Source organism: Diaphorina citri, unplaced genomic scaffold, assembly GCF_000475195.1.
Source record: "Diaphorina citri unplaced genomic scaffold, Diaci psyllid genome assembly version 1.1 scaffold1948, whole genome shotgun sequence".
NCBI lineage: Eukaryota > Metazoa > Arthropoda > Insecta > Hemiptera > Psyllidae > Diaphorina > Diaphorina citri.
In genome coordinates, this window is record NW_007379374.1 from 32,420 (window position 1) to 44,221 (window position 11,802).

At 38.1% G+C, this 11,802-nt stretch overlaps 1 non-coding gene across 1 annotated transcript; it reads right to left on the minus strand.

The window, feature by feature from the left end:
* Nucleotides 1-9,991: 9,991 nt before the first annotated feature.
* Trnag-gcc lies at nt 9,992-10,062 on the minus strand. The gene has a single exon. It is a non-coding gene; the product is annotated as a tRNA-Gly (tRNA).
* Between the last annotated feature and the right edge of the window lie 1,740 nt (nt 10,063-11,802).

An 11,802-nucleotide genomic window follows, 5' to 3' on the forward strand; every position in this document is an offset into this window, starting at 1 on the left:
ATCTCTCTCTCTCTCTCTCTCTCTTTCTTTCTATCTTTCGGAGTTCGAAATTAAATTTCTCGAACCATTAAATTTTATTTTGCTTAATTTCTTATTTATTACCTAGGTACCTAGGTAGTAAGTACCTATGCAAAGGTTGTATACTGCTTTCGAACAGATTTTATGTTAGTTACCTTTAGGGTCTTTAGAATTATAGTCAAGAGGATTTAAAAACATTTCCTCCATAAGTCCAGCTCCTAAAAAGGGTGGGGTATCGTTTTGCCCCGATGTACCGTTTTGCCCCGATGTACCGTTTTGCCCCGTGTTCCCCTACATGATTCTTTTTGGGACTGATTTTCAGAAAACTTCCGCATTAGAAAAGCCGTTTTAAAAAGGGCGCAAGTAAAGCTTGCTTGGCTTTTCTTGCATATAAAGTTTCGATTGATATTAACAAGTGAAAAAGCGTACAATCAAACATCACGTAAAAGTTGTGTTTACTCTTCCACATTCTTTTCATGACAGATTTCTTTCCCTTGTATTCTCCTTCCCCTCTCTTTTTATTCCGAACTTAATATTCAAACTTCACATGCATGTCTTCTTTCTCTCTTTCTTTCCCTCCCTCTCCCTCTCTCTCTCTCGCGCTCTCTCTCTTTCCCTCTCTCTGTCTCCCTCTCTCTCTCTCTCTCTTTCTCTCTCTCTCGTTCTCTTTCTGTGAGTCCTCTCGCTCTCTCTCTCTTTCACAGTATCTGTTCTGTTGTTTTCATATCTGAACATTTTTCTCCAATGTTTCTACTGACAACAACATTGCAGCAATTATATTGAAATCTTATCTCCTGCATTTATCTATCTTCTCGTTTTATCTCTCTCCCTATCTCCTTCCTTTCTCTGTCTAACTTTTCCTCTTTATATCTATCTCCCTTCGTTTACCGCCCTCTCCTTCTTCTCATCTCTCTCCTTCGCTTCTCCTCTCTCTCATGGAAATTTGGAAAAGATCTGTTCTGGTTTCTATTCTGCGTAAAATAACAGCAAAAATAGGTACCTCTACCTTCCTATATTGTTCTAATAATTTAAACAAGCGGGGCCCGTCCCTCCGGGAATTTTTCGATCTTGGTTAACGAAAATCAATATTTATGTACCTACCTATTTTATTTAATATAAACGTCCCTAAGTCTGATAAAAGAAGAAAAAGAGAGGAAGAAGGTGAAATAACGGAAGAGAAAGAGAAATAAGAAAAAGTGAAAAAATGAAAGTGAAAGAGAGAGAGAGAGAGAGGGCATTAGGGCAATAGAAAGAATGAAAAAGAAAGAGGGAGAGAGCTAATTTCCCTTGACATTTTGAATAGGAAATTCAATCCCGTTTCTGTCTCTGAAGATCGATCTCATTTTTCTGTCATATACTTTCTGGGTTTGAATGCTTCCTCTCCTTCTCTCTCCATTCGTTTCTCTCTCTCTCTCTCTTTCTCTCTCTGCGCTATCTTCCCCTACATCTCTCATTTCTCTATTATTATTATTATTATTTTGTCCCTTTCCCTCTTTCTATATCTCTCTCTCTCCTTCCTGCTTATTTCTCTCTCTTTCTCTGCTTCTCCATTTCTCTCCTTGTCCCTCTCCCTTTACTCTCTCTCTATCCTTCTCAACCTTTCCTCTCTCTCTCTCTCTCTGTCTCTCTCCCTCTCCCTTTCTCTTATCTCCTCCATTTATATCTAACTTCTCGTTTTATCTCTCTCCCTATCTCCTTCCTTTCTCTGTCTAACTTGTCCTCTTTATCTGTATCTCCCTTCCTTTACCGCCCTCTCCTTCTTCTCATCTCTCTCCTTCGCTTCTCCTCTCTCTCTCTCTCTCTCTCTCTCTCTCTTGGAAATTTGGTAAAGAAAGTGATTGAAAAAATAAATAAATATATTCGAGTTGGAAAAAACAATTCTACTTTCTTGTTACCTACTTTCTAATTACTTTAGCATTAGAAAGTAAAACAATGGGACAGTCGCGTATACCTACCTAGGTAATTAAAATACGTGTACTCGATCTACCCACAGGAATTCAGATCTTTTCTGGTTTTTATTCTGCGTAAAATAACAGCAAAATAGGTACCTATATTGTTCTAATAATTTAAAAATGAACATGAATATTTTACACAATACAAAACTATGCAGATGGCACCATGTACTTGCATCAGGACGAAAATATACTTATAACGTATATATAACGAATATACTTACATATAACGTATATACTTGTATATAACGTATATAACGATCCCCTTCTGGATAAAATATCACCGAAACCTTTAAGAAATTAACATTTTCTCCTCCTGAGGGGATTTACCGTCCTGAGAAGCAAATTGAAAAGGGTACCCTCCAATATAGTATACATTAGATAGAGTATCCCAATATACAAACATAGATGTAGACGATGTAGTATAGTTAAAGGAGGATATACATAGTTATCTAGTCTAGATTACAGGGTGTTCACGAAGTAGTGACCAACGGAGTAGCGGAAGTAGTGACGAAGTAATTGGGAGGATATACATAGTTATCTAGTCTAGATTACAGGGTGTTCACGAAGTAGTGACCAACGGAGTAGCGGAAGTAGTGACGAAGTAATTTATATGCCTACCTACCCTACAACAGAGTAGGTACTATAGACAGAATTAGACTTTGTAATTTTGGAGTTGATTGAAGCCTGGCACATTGCATAAACATCCAGTTTCCAGGCGTTCATACAATTTTCATCGGTCCATCATCCTACATCAATTTGTCAGGTTTTCTACAACTAAAGACCCCACAAAAGCATTTTGATTAGATGTGAAACTGAAGAAAACACGTGAATGGTGAAAAGTATGAAGAATTCAAAGAAGAATCATACATAATTTGACATTAGGGGTCAACCTGATTAGCTTGGAAAGTAGGGCTCTTAGCACCTAACTTTTGGAACTTGTAGGTAAGTGTTAGGTCGTGGGTTCGATCTGCCGGTTGCAAATTGTATCCGAAACCGATGAGGATCGTTCTCGGGAATCTCGGGACTCCTGTCATTCTCCTGTCTTCAATATCGGGATGGTAAAGATCTCCGTTTCTGCAGTTTTCTCTAACAAAACTCTGACAGTGTTTGTTAATCCCAAAACAAAGTTGAACTAGTCTCAAGACAAATCGATGCGACCGCTCGTATTTCCTGGACACCCTGTACATAGCAGGGATATTATAGTGTTGAAAATTTCAAAATTTCCGGCACTCTTCCCCTCCCCTCTTTCTCTCCTTCCTCCTCTTTCCCGAGGGAGGGGAGCCTTGTTCAAACCTGGTAAATTTCATTTTGAAAGAGTAGCTGGCGGTAGTTACCACCGTTTTCCTTCCTTTTTATCTCCTTGGTATCTTCCACTATCGACTACCACTATCTTATCTTTTGTGATAATCTGCATTGATAACCAACGATAACTTTTCTCAGGGCTGTAGCTCGTGAGTTTGGGTTCGATTTCCGCCCGTGGAGAACTTTATAGACTTTTCGAACAAAAAGTTTACACATAAGCTCTTGTCTATTTTTTCCGTGAGTTTTTCCAGAATTCCACATCCAATAATAGACCTGCAATGCGACTTAGAAAAAAAGTAGGTAGCTTATTACGTGTGAATGAGGTTATTGCACTTGGCAGCAGAAGGAGGAGCAGGAGGAGGGGGAGGAGGAGGAGGAGGAGGAGAAGAAGAAGAAGAAGAAGAAGAAGAAGAAGAAGAAGAAGAAGAAGAAGAAGAATGAGAAGAGGGTAGGTAGCTTATTACGTGTGAATGAGGTTATTGCACTCGGCAGCAGAAGGAGGAGGGGGAGGAGAAGAAGAAGGAGAAGAATGAGAAGAGGAGGAGTAGAGAGAGAGAGAGAGAAAAAAAAAACAACCAAAAAAGAGGAGAGAGAAAGGAAAAAAAAGCCAATGTATTTTTAAGTGTCTTCCTCCTAATACTTACCCAGGTATGTAGATTGTAGATAGCCCTATATACTTACCTAAATGAGATTTTTTCCAAGAACATTAAACGTTTTTCATTTTAAATGAGTAGGTAGGAAGGTAGGTACATTTATAGGATGAGAAGAGGAGGAGTAGAGAGAGAGAGAGAGAGAAAAAAACAACCAAAAAAGAGGAGAGAGAAAGGAAAAAAAGCCAATGTATTTTTAAGTGTCTTCCTCCTAATACTTACCCAGGTATGTAGATTGTAGATAGCCCTATACTTACCTAAATGAGATTTTTTCCAAGAACATTAAACGTTTTTCATTTTAAATGAGTAGGTAGGAAGGTAGGTACATTTATAGGATTTCATGCAAGGTTGCTGTGATTTAGTACTCCTTATACCTCCCATTTGCTATTTTTAAAATTTTAAATACCTACCTACTACCTATGTAAAGTACCTACGCGTACATATGTACATAGGTGTAGTAGGTGTTTAAACTAGCTATCTCCCTACCCATTTAGGTACATACATAAGTAGGTATCTAACTACCTACATATATGCTCTTAAAATTCTGACATTCCGTGGGCGTACATTAAGAAACTTTTCAGCATTTCCTTAAGTAACACCTAGAGTTCTAGATGGGTGCTTAGGAATATGTGGGTAGTGGGTACTTATAGTTTTCTTAGGTGTAGGTACTTAATTTTCTCAAGTATCTAGAAGTAAGTAGCTTCAAGCTCTTGATGTTCCCGCGCCTTTCGACATATTTAACATAAATGTAGATAAGTAGCAGGGTGTAGATTTGTAGAAGGTATAACAGCCAAAGGTTCCGCGTTCGATTTCCACTGATGTCGAAGTTTGTCGGCTCTATGCAAAATAAAGAGAAAGAAAGGAAAACACATGACAGAGAAAGAGAGAGAAGGACAGAGGAAGATGAAAAGGAAGGGAAATAGTTAAAAAGAAGGAGAAAGCGAGAGAGAGAGAGAGAATCATCGAGGGAGATAAAAGAAAACGGGGCACAAGTTGAACTTGTTTTGTTAACAACTTGAAAACATACGATGAAAAACTTTGAACCTTTCAGCAATAATGATTTATATCGTTAACCCTTGTTGGTCCCAGTGGTCAGGTTTAACCTATAGTGAACAAAAATCTCTTTTCCCTCATCTCCATGGTCGATTTTCTTCTTATTGGTCACATTATTTGACCAGTTTCTTTGGTGGGACGAAGTGTGCCGAGAAGCGCGCAAACGTCAAGAGTTCAAAGTGCCACTCCGCCGTCTGGCCTTTTAACGTAAAAAAAAAATGATCTGTTTGCCAAAGATTCCCGTTCGAAGCAAAAAAAAGTTATCTACGGGAGACGAGAAAGGGTTAAAAAAAAATTGAAGGTTTTTTGTTTGATACGGATTTACCGTCACTGTATATCTGCTAAGGTTTTTAGAGGCGGGGGTATTACCCTCCCTTCGGCGACAGGAAAAAGCAGAACTCAAATTAAAATTTGGAAGGTCCAGACAATTTGTTGCTGTTTTTGTCCTCACAACTGTCATTATTTGAAACCTTTTTTCGCGGCCTTTTAACGTAAAAAAATGATCTGTTTTCCAAAGATTCCCGTTCGAAGCAAAAAAAAGTTATCTACGGGAGACGAGAAAGGGTTAAAAAATTTGAAGGTTTTTTGTTTGATACGGATTTACCGTCACTGTATATCTGCTAAGGTTCTAGAGGCGGGGGTATTACCCTCTCTTCGGCGACAGGAAAGAGCAGAACTCAAATTAAAATTTGGAAGGTCCAGACAATTTGTTGCTGTTTTTGTCCTCACAACTGTCATTATTTGAAACCTTTTTTATGCCCCCAGGGTATTGGGATTGTTAGAATTGAACTTCTCATTCCCCAAAATTATTCCGCTCTGCCTGTCCTAGTATTTATTTGTCCTTTGTTTTATCACTGACCTCTCCTGTCAAAATGCATAGCTTGGAGGGTATATGCCCCCAGGGTATTGGGATTGTTAGAATTGAACTTCTCATTCCCCAAATTATTCCGCTCTGCCTGTCCTAGTATTTATTTGTCCTTTGTTTTATCACTGACCTCTCCTGTCAAAATGCATAGCTTGGAGGGTAACGTGTCTGCCTGTCTGCCTAAGCGCTAAGGTCGCGGTTCGATTCCCTTCCCTGGCGGACATTATTTCAAACAGATAAGGTTCGTTTTCGGAACGGTTGGCTTTCGCGCTTTCGCCAATCCGGTATTCCTCTCTTTCGTTTTCAGGACGATGGATTTTCTAAAAAATGGATAATTTAAATTGAAGTAAAAAAAAAAATATGCTGTTAAATTAATTCTAGTCCTGACTTGATTTTCCTTTTTATTACTTTCCATTTCCCAATATGTAGGTGGATAATAAAAATCTGGTGTGAACATCACACGACTTTCCTTATCCTATTGAATGATGCTCATTTGAGTGTTCTTTTACCCTAACTTTTACAATATCTCTAACCGTTTTGTCGCTATAGCTGAAAACCGCCAAAAAACGGTCGAAATCTGTCCAAAAGCGGTCAAAATACCGCCAAGTGCAGCAACCATCTTAACCAAACGTTTTGTGTTGCATCTTTGTCACATTTGTGAACTACATACCAAATTTCAAGTCTCTAGCTTATACCGTTCCCGAGATATTGTTTAATTACACCAAAAACCGCCAAAAAGCGGTAAAATGCCGCCAACCGTTGCACCGATCCTAACCAAAAGTTTCGTGTCGCATCCTTTTTTTTTTTTTTTTTTTTTCGTAGCAGTGTGCCCGATATTATTTTCAAATCCTATGTAGGAAGATATAATTCGAGTAGGTAGTTCATAAAAGGAAAGCTTCGAAATTAAATTTCTCGAACCATTAAATTTTATTTTGCTTAATTTCTTATTTATTACCTAGGTAGTAAGTACCTTTGCTAAGGTTGTATACTGCTTTCGAACAGATTTTATGTTAGTTACCTTTAGGGTCTTTAGAATTATAGTCAAGAGGATTTAAAAACATTTCCTCCATAAGTCCAGCTCCTAAAAAGGGTGGGGTATCGTTTTGCCCCGATGTACCGTTTTGCCCCGATGTACCGTTTTGTCTCTCTCTCTGTCCCACTCTCTTTTTATTATTTCAGTATATTATGTACATATGTACCTACGTAGTTGAGCAATGAGAACATAAAATAGTTATTTACTGTCATCAATGTCAATTTTATTATTTCAGTATATTATGTACATATGTACCTACGTAGTTGAGCAATGAGAACATAAAATAGTTATTTACTGTCATCAATGTCATGTACATAATAGGGTCATAGGGAACATAATTTTATTACGCCATTTTCAGTTCATTTTCAATTTCGGGGTCACAAACATGTTTTTGACTTTTTTCGAAAAATGTCAGTCCATGCTCTGATCACTTCTCTCTCTCTCTCTCATTCCTCTCTCTCTCTCTCTCTCTCTCTCTCATTCCTCTCCCTCTCTCTCCCTTTCTCCTTCCCTCCTACCCAAGGGAAATTATATCCCCTTTCGAAAAATGTCAGTCCATGCTCTGATCACTTCTCTCTCTCTCTCTCTCTCTCTCTCTCTCTCTCTCTCTCTCATTCCTCTCCCTCTCTCTCCCTTTCTCCTTCCCTCCTACCCAAGGGAAATTATATCCCCTTGCTCTTTTCCTTTTCTCTCATTCTCTGTAGACATCTCTCTCTCTAAATTTCCCTTTGTCGCCAAATTATATGCCTACCTACAACAGAGTAGGTACTACAGAGAGAATTAGACTTTGTAATTTTGGAGTTGATTGAAGCCTGGCACATTGCATAAACATCCAGTTTTCAGGCGTTCATACAATTTTCATCGGTTTATCATCCTACATCATTTTGACTCATGTTTCAAGCTTGGCATATTGCATATCGCCAAATTATATGCCTACCTACAACAGAGTACTACAGACAGAATTAGACTTTGTAATTTTTGGAGTTGATTGAAGCCTGGCACATTGCATAAACATCCAGTTTCCAGGCGTTCATACAATTTTCATCGGTCCATCATCCTACATCAATATGCCTACCTACAGCAGAGTAGGTACTACAGAGAGAATTAGATTTTGTAATTTTGGAGTTGATTGAAGCCTGGCACATTGCATAAACATCTAGTTTCCAGGCGTTCATACAATTTTCATCGGTCCATCATCCTACATCATTTTGACTCATGTTTCAAGCTTGGCATATTGCATATACACTTAGTTTTCAGGCGTTCATACAATTTGAAAACCGTTCTGTCAAAAAACTGAAAACCTACCTCATTTTGGCTGGCAAAATTGAGAAGGGGAGAGAAATTGAGTGCTTCAAAATTGTATGAGATTGCTGTTGGGGCCCAAAGCGAGGAGAAAAATCTAAGAGAAAGGGAGGTAGGGAAAGACTGAGGAAAGAGAAAGGGAGGTAGGGAGGAGAGTTATTGAGTCAAAGGGATAATGTACTACAGAAAAATCAAACAAGCAGGGTCCGTCCCTCCGGGAATTTTTTAGCCCGTAGTGATTAGAGAAAATCAGTACCTATGTACCTACCTCATATGTTTAATATTCAGTTTATTATTATTCTTGATTTGATTTTTTGATTTTACTTTCATGTAATGATTTAAAATCAAGACTAAAGCCCGAGAAAGACAGAGAATAGAGAAAGGGAGGTAGGGAAAGACTGAGGAAAGAGAAAGGGAGGTAGGGAGGAGAGTTATTGAGTCAAAGGGATAATGTACTACAGAAAATTTTCTCTCCCAATCACTCCCATATCACACTCTCTTAAGGCGCCTACACACGATAAGTCCAAATGCACTGAATTTCAGGGCCACGTTTATGAACAAAATACAGGGTCTCAAGCTGCACTGAAACATCAAGTCCAAACATCTGATTGGCCAAAATTGACTTCAGTCATCCTTGAACTGAAACATCACTGACACATCAAGTCCAAACATCTGATTGGCCAAAATTGACTTCAGTCATCCTTGAGACTGAATCCAATCCAAAACTCAGCGAAATTTCGCTACACACGTTAGCAAATTTATAGTGGTGCCCATTCTGTAGTGAAATTGATACAGTTCGGTACCTATCTATCTAGGTATGAACTATGAACTCTTCTTTTTTTTTAGTCACCCTTATTTGACTCGAATTCATTTGACATGTGACAATGGACTGAAGCCAAATGAACTCCTCGTGTGTGGGGGGCCTTTACACATTCTCCCTCCCTCCCCTCCTCTCCCTCCTCCATTCCCCTCTCCTTCTTTTGTGGAAAACAAATTTCCCTCTAACGACAAGTGAGTGTGAAATGTTTTTTTCATCAATTTTCAATTTTCTTCCAGTGAAATTGATATAGTTCGGTACCTATCTATCTAGGTATGAACTATGAACTCTTCTTCCCTTATTTGACTCGAATTCATTTGACATGTGACAATGGACTGAAGCCGAATGAACTCCTCGTGTGTGGGGGGCCTTTACACATTCTCCCTCCCTCCCCTCCTCTCCCTCCTCCATTCCCCTCCCCCCTCCTTCTTTTGTGGAAAACAAATTTCCCTCTAACGACAAGTGAGTGTGAAATGTTTTTTTCATCAATTTTCAATTTTCTTCTCTCCCCCTTCCCTCCCAATTTTTCCACACATGAGAACAATGGGTCTCTCCCTCCCCTCTTCCTTTTCTCCTCCTCTTCCTCTTCTTTCATATAACGCTTTTCCGCTAGCAATTTTTTTCTCTCTTCTCTTTCTCTTATCTTAATTTTCTTTTATTTTTAATTCAATGACTTGGAAAATGTGTGTTGAAAAGAATAATAAAATAAAAATTGGAAAATTGAAGCGAAAACGAACGGAGCTGAGAGAGAGAGAGAAAGGGAGCGATAAATAAAATTGTGTTTAGCTCAAATGGGTGTAAAATTTAACCTATTCTTAAAATAAATAAAAAATAGAGAAATTTTGCTACCTGCACGGAAATAGGTACCACATGCAAACTAAATAATAATAATAAAAAGCTAGAGACACCCACCCAACACCCAACCACCTACCATTCGAATCTTGCGATCTCCTTTTGCATTTGGCTTCGCCCATTTGGGTAGCCCAAAAAAATTCTTGCATCGTCCGGGAATCGAACCCGGGTCGCCCGCGTGGCAGGCGAGCATTCTACCACTGAACCAACGATGCTGCGAAGTGAGGGGAGTTTATATTGGTTTTTTAAATAAGGCATAGAGAGCGAGATAAATGACGTCATTACAGAGGTAAATGCATCATTATCTTACTTAGGTGAAAGTAATGAACTAAGTACATATATCAATAACTTAGTACATATTTACATAGGTAAAACTCATTTTCCAAGTTATAGGTAACTAAATTTGGTCCCTCATCCTTTCTGCCCCGAGCTCTTCATTTGGTACACGGGTCCTTCATCTATCCATCTTTTTTCCAGCATACATACGTATATCTTTCCTTACATGCATTTCCTAGGTAAATGCATCATTATCTTACTTAGGTGAAAGTAATGAACTAAGTACATAAATATATCAATAACTTAGTACATATTTACATAGGTAAAACTCATTTTCCAAGTTATAGGTAGCAAAATTTGGTCCCTCATCCTTTCTGCCCCGAGCTCTTCATTTGGTACACGGGTCCTATAGGTATATTCATCTGATCCATCTTTTTTCCAGCATACATACGTATATATCTTTCCTTACATGCATTTCCTCTTTTCCATTGTCGGGACCTTTGTCAGAAAGTCGGAAAAATATAGGAAAAACGTGATGACGCGTGAGAGTAGCCTTTGTGATGAAAATATTATGTACAGTAGTTTTTTTACCTTGATGTTTTTCTTCTTCTTCTTCTTCTTCTTCTTCTTCTTCTTCTTCTTCTTCTTCTTCTTCTTCTTCTTCTTCTTCTTCTTCCTTCTTGAGGTGCCGTCTCCGTTCCGGAGGTTGGCAAACATCATGGTTATTCTACACGTTATCCATAACGTATAGAAGTATTAGACTTCTTTTTCTTCTTCGTCTTCGTCTCCTTCTCCTTCTTCTTCCTCTTCTTCTTTCGATAACATTTTGTATGTTCCTTTTTTGTCAACTTTTCTGGCAAAGTTCGTATTTTGCCCTCTTACTTAGATGATGTATTTTTTCTCCATGAGGTTTTTTTGGGGGCTACCCTTTACGGGTTTCATTTTCTGTCCGACTCTGTTATTATTATCATCCTTTGGTTTGGAAGGACTACTATTTGAATGTCTCATTTTCCGTCCGAGCTGAGCTTTTTGAATATCTACTAACTATCCTACCAGCTACCAATCTACCTAGGTTTTTTTTATGCAGCTGAGGCATTTTTATATTTTCAACCATTTTGTGAATTATTAAAGTGAAAATAAATAGATAATAATATTCAACTACCATATACCTATCTAAAAGGCCTTTTACAGACTTTTACTATTTTGCAATGAGAATAGAGATCCCAACTTTGATAGTATAAAAGTTTAGAATTAGGTACAGAAAGGGGATGAAGAAGATATAAATATGAGTAAGAAGAGGAGAAAGAAGAAGAAGAAGAAGAAGAGAGAGAGAGAGACGAAAAGGAGACGAAGAAAAAAAGGAGGAGAGAATTAGGTACAGAAAGGGGATGAGGAAGATATAAATATGAGTAAGAAGAGGAGAAAGAAGAAGAAGAAGAATGAGGAGGAGAAGGAGAAAAAGAAGACGACGATGATAAAATAGAAGAAGAAAACAAATAATATGAAGAAGAAGATTAAGAAGAACAAGAATAAGAAAAGGAAAAATAGGGATATGAAGAAGGAAAAGAGAAAGAGGGCACTAAAAGTTATGAGATCCATTACTACCAGTATTCCAAAACCTAGAGCGAGCAATATTTCTCAACTCTTTAAACGAAATTCACATCAGGTTTCATGAAAAA